This window comes from Somniosus microcephalus, unplaced genomic scaffold, assembly GCF_052327205.1.
Source record: "Somniosus microcephalus isolate GS21.2 unplaced genomic scaffold, FLI_Smic_1.0 scaffold1, whole genome shotgun sequence".
NCBI classification, from domain to species: Eukaryota; Metazoa; Chordata; class Chondrichthyes; order Squaliformes; family Somniosidae; genus Somniosus; species Somniosus microcephalus.
This window is the reverse complement of record NW_028225188.1, coordinates 344,897-350,172: the sequence shown is the minus strand read 5'-3', so window position 1 is coordinate 350,172 and position 5,276 is coordinate 344,897. Positions and strand designations below refer to the sequence as shown.

The 5,276-nt window shown below is 48.9% G+C and overlaps 1 pseudogene; it reads right to left on the bottom strand.

The window, feature by feature from the left end:
- Positions 1 to 2,597: 2,597 nt before the first annotated feature.
- On the bottom strand, positions 2,598 to 4,606 carry LOC147084120 (uncharacterized; annotated as a pseudogene).
- Between the last annotated feature and the right edge of the window lie 670 nt (positions 4,607 to 5,276).

Below are 5,276 nucleotides of genomic sequence, written 5' to 3'. Positions count from 1 at the left end.
GATTGGGAGAAGGGGAAGTGCAACGAGACCTGGGCATCCATGTGCACCAGTCGCTGAAAGTAAGCATGCAGGTGCAGCAGGCAATTTTAAGAAGGCAAATGGTATGTTGGCCTTCGTAGCAAGAGGGTTCGAGTACAGGAACAAGAATGTCTTGCTGCAGTTGTACAGGGCCTTGGTGAGGCCACACCTTGAGTATTGTGTGCAGTTTTGATCACCTTATCTGAGGAAGGATGTTCTTGCCATGGAGGGAGTGCAGCGAAGATTCACCAGACTGATACCTGGGATGGCAGGAATGACGTATGGGCAGAGATTGGGTCGATTGGACTTGTACTCGCTGGAGTTTAGAAGAATGAGAGGGGATCTCATTGAAACTTATAAAATTCTGACAGGACTAGACAGACTAGATGCAGGAAGGATGTTCCCGATGGCCGGCGAGTCCAGAACCAGTGGTCACAGTCTACGGATTAGGGGTAAGCCATTTAGGACGGAGATGAGGAGGAATTTCTTCACCCAGAGAGTGGTGAACCTGTGGAATTCTCAACTACAGAAGGCAGTGGAGGCCAATTCATTAAATATATTCAAGAAGGAGTTAGATATATTTCTTAAGGCTAAAGTGATCAAGAGATATGGGGAGGAGGCAGGGACGGGGTACTGAATTTGAATGATCAGCCATGATCTCATTAAATGGCGGAGCAGGCTCGAGGGGTCGAATGACCTACTCCTGCTCCTATCTTCTATGTTTCTATATTTCTATTACTCTCACTATTACCTCAATGCTAATGAATCGGGGGGAAACTCTCCACTGGCTGGAGTCAGACCGAGCACAAAGGAAGATGGTTGTGGTGGTTGGAGGTCAATCATCACAGCCCCAGGACATCGCTGCAGGAGTTCCTCCGGGCAGTGTCCTCGGCCCAACCCTCTTCAACTGCTTCATCAATGACCTTCCCTCCATCATAAGGTCAGAAGTAGGAATGTTCGCTGATGACTGCACAGTATTCAGTTCCATTTGCAACTCCTCAGATAATGAAACCGTCCATGCCCGCATGTAAGAAGACCTGGACGACATTCAGGCTTGGGCTGATAAGTGGCAGGTAACATTTGCACTACACAAGTGCCAGGCAATGACTATCTCCGACAAGCGAGCGTCTAATCACCGCCCCTTGACATTCAACGGCATTCCCATCACCGAATCCCCCACCATCAACATCCTGGGGGTCACCATTGACCAGAAACTTAACTGGACCAGCCACATAAATACTGTGGTTACAAGAGCAGGTCACAGGCTAGGTATTCTGTGGCGAGTGTCTCACCTCCTGACTCCCCAAAGCCTTTCCACCATCTACAAGGCACAAGTCAGGAGTGTGATGGAATACTCTCCACTTGTCTGGATGAGTGCAGCTCCAACAACACTCAAGAAGCTCGACACCACCCAAGACAAAGCAGCCCGCTTGATTGGCACCCCATCCACCACCTTAAACATTCACTCCCTCCACCACCGGCGCACCGTGGCTGCAGTGTGTACCATCTACAAGATGCACTGCAGCAACTCGCCAAGGCTTCTTCGGCAGCACCTCCCAAACCGACAACCTCTTCTACCTGGAAGGACAAGGACAGCAGGCGCATGGGAACACCTGATAGAATACATAGATCCTTGAAGGCAGCAGGACAGGCAGAAAAGGTGGTTAAAAAGGCTTGTGGGATACTTATATTCTATGCCTCAGCTAATGAAGGCAAGAGCAGGGAGGTTATGATGGAGCTGTACAAAACGCTAGTTAGGCCACAGCTGGAATACCGTGCAGTTCTGCTAGCCACACTATAGGAAGTATGTGATTGCATTGGAGAGGGTGCAGAGGAGATTCACCAGGATGTTACCTGGGCTGGAGCGCTTCAGCTATGAAGAGAGACTGGACAGGCTGGGGTTGTTTTCCTTAGAGCAGAGAATGCTGAGGGGGGACCTGATTGAGGTGTACAAAATTTTGAGGGGCATAGATAGGGTAGATAGAAAGGAACTTTCCCCTTAGTAGAGGGGTCAATAACCATTAGTTTCAAGGTAAGGGGCAGGAGGTTTAGAGGGGATTTGAGGAAAAACTTTTTTCCCCCCAGAGGGTGGTTGGAATCTGGAACTCACTGCCTGAAAGGGTGGTAGAGCAGGAGCCCTCACAAAATTCAAGAAGCATTTACATGAGCACTTGAACCGCCATAGCATACAAGGCTACGGACCAAGTGCTGGAAAATGGGATTAGAATAGACAGGGCTTGATGGCCGGTGCAGATACGATGGGCCGAAGGGCCTCTCTCTGTGCTGTATAACTCTATGACTCTATGACCACCAACTCCAAGTCAAACACCATTCTAACTTGGAAGTATATTGCCATTCCTTCATCGTCACTGGGTCAAAGTCCTGGAACTCACTCCCTGACAGCACTGTAAGAGTACCTTCACCACACGGACTGCAGCGGTTCAAGAAGGCGGCTCACCACCACCTTCTCAAGGGCAATTAGGCATGGGCAATAAATGCTGGCCTTGCCAGCGACGCCCACATCCCATGAACGAATTAAAAAAAAACTTCATCCCATAACACGCGTACAAGGGCTCAGTAATGTTTAATTCATCAGAAAAAGGCAAAGTACAACAACATACTGGTCAGCTTAACAGAGTCTCATCATATTTATGAGGCCACAAACTTAAAATAGTCACTAATAAATCCAGTAATGAATTCAGGAGAAATGTCTTTACCCAGAGAATGGTGAGAATGGGGAACTTGCTACCACAGGGAGTAGTTGAGGTGAACAGCACAGATGGATTTATGGGGAAGCCACACAAGGGAGAAAGGAATGGGAGGAGATGTTGATCGGGTTAATTGAAGTAGAAACACCGGTATGGACCAGTTGGGCCGAATGGCCTGTTTCTGTGCTGTACATTCTATGTAACACCATCAACAGTCAATCGAAGGGAATCATCAGCACAACAGATTGAAAGATTAAACAGCAGTCCAAGAATTTATAAAACATTCATCCATTCCATGTTCATGTCACCCCAGCTGTCAGCAGGGCCCTGTGCTACAGACCAGTGTGACCTCGCTGGTGTCTCTTCAGCTCCCCGGAGCTGTTAAAGCTCTTCGCACAGTCAGAGCATTTAAATGGTCTCTCATCAGTGTGAACTCGCTGGTGTGTCAGCATGTTGGATGACTGAGTGAATCCCTTCCCGCACACGGAGCAGGTGAATGGCCTCTCCCCAGTGTGAGTACGCTGGTGTTCCTTCAGATCTCCGGACCTTTTAAACCTTTTCCCACAGTCAGAACATTTAAACGGTCTCTCATCAGTGTGAACTCGCTGGTGTGTCAGCATGTTGGATGACTGAGTGAATCCCTTCCTGCACACGGGGCAAGTGAACAGCTTCTCCCCAGTGTGAGTACGCTGGTGTATCTTCAGCTCCCCGGTGCTTTTAAAGCTCTTACCACAGTCAGAGCATTTAAATGGTTTCTCATCAGTGTGAACTCGCTGGTGTTCCAGCAGGTGGGATGACCGAGTGAATCCCTTCCCACACACGGAGCAGGTGAATGGTCTCTCCCCAGTGTGAACACGCTGGTGTCCACTCAGATGCCCGCTTTTAAAGCTCTTACCACAGTCAGAGCATTTAAATGGTCTCTCATCAGTGTGAACTCGCTGGTGTATCTTCAGCTCCCCAGTGCTTTTAAAGCTCTTACAACAGTCAGGACATTTAAATGGTCTCTCCCCAGTGTGAACTCGCTGGTGTTCCAGCAGGTGGGATGACCGAGTGAATCCCTTCCCACACACGGAGCAGGTGAATGGTCTCTCCCCAGTGTGAACTCGCTGGTGTATCTTCAGCTCCCCGGTGCTTTTAAAGCTCTTACCACAGTCAGAGCATTTAAATGGTCTCTCATCAGTGTGAACTCGCTGGTGTGTAGTCAAATTGCTGGAGCTTTTAAACCACTTCCCACAGTCAGAACATTTAAATGGTCTCTCATCGGTGTGAACTCGCTGGTGTGCCAGCAGGTGGGATGACTGAGTGAATCCCTTCCCACACACGGAGCAGGTGAATCGCCTCTCCCCGGTGTGAACACGCTGGTGTCCATTCAGATGCGTGGAGCTTTTAAAGCTCATCCCACAGTCAGTGCATTTAAATGGTCTCTCATCAGCGTGAACCAACTGGTGTTTCTTCAGATCCCCAGAGGTTTTAAAGCTCTTCCCACAGTCAGAACATTTAATGTGAACAAGCTGGTGTCTCAGGAGGGTGGCAGAATGAGAGAATCGCTTCAAAAACACAGAGCAGGTCAACGGTCTCTCATTGGTGTGGACAAGCTGGTGTCTCAGCAGCACGGAGGGTGCAATTAATCACTTCCCACACACGGAGCAGGTTAAAGGTCTCTCCCTAGTGTGATCTTGCTGGTGTATCATCGGAGCGGATGACTGAGTGAATCCCTTCTGGAACACGGGGCCGGTGAACGGGCTCTCCCCAGTGTGTAGCCACTGGTGTTGCTTCAGGTACTTGTAGATTTTGAAGCTCTTCCCACACTCAGAACATTTAAAAGGTCTCTCATTAGTGTGAACTCGCTGGTGTGCCAGCAGATTGGAAGACCAACTGAATCAGGTCCTGATGAATCGAGCGACTCTGTCTGTTCTTGACGTGATGTTCGGTCTGAGCTTCCTGTCTGTAAATGCTCCACTTCTAAAACCCTGTAAAAGGAGTGTAGAAAGGGGTAAGAGGGAGAATGTTGCTTCATGTCCCCCTTTCCGAGCCCAGGGGCAGTGAAGCTGATTTTCAGGCCCCAGCTGCTGCACAGGTTACATACGAACATACGAATTAGGAGCAGGAGTCGGCCACTCGGCCCCTCGAGCCTGCTCCACCATTCAATAAGATCATGGCTGATCTGATTACTCCACATTCCCACCTACCCCCGATAACGTTTCACCCCCTTCCTTATCAAGAATCTATCTACCTCTGCCTTAAAAATATTCAAAGACTCTGCTTCCACCGCCCTCTGAGGAAGAGAGTTCCAAAGACTCACGACCGTCTGTAAGAAAAAATTTCTCCTCATCTCTGTCTTAAATGGGCGACCCCTTATTTTCAAACAGTGACCCCTAGTTCTAGATTCTCCCACAAGAGGAAACATCCTCTCCACATCCACCCTGTCCAGACCCCTCAGGATCTTATATGTTTCAATCAAGTCACCTCTTACTCTTCTAAACTCCAGCAGATACAAGCCTAGCCTGTCCAACCTTTCCTCATAAGACAACCCGCCCATTCCAGGTATTA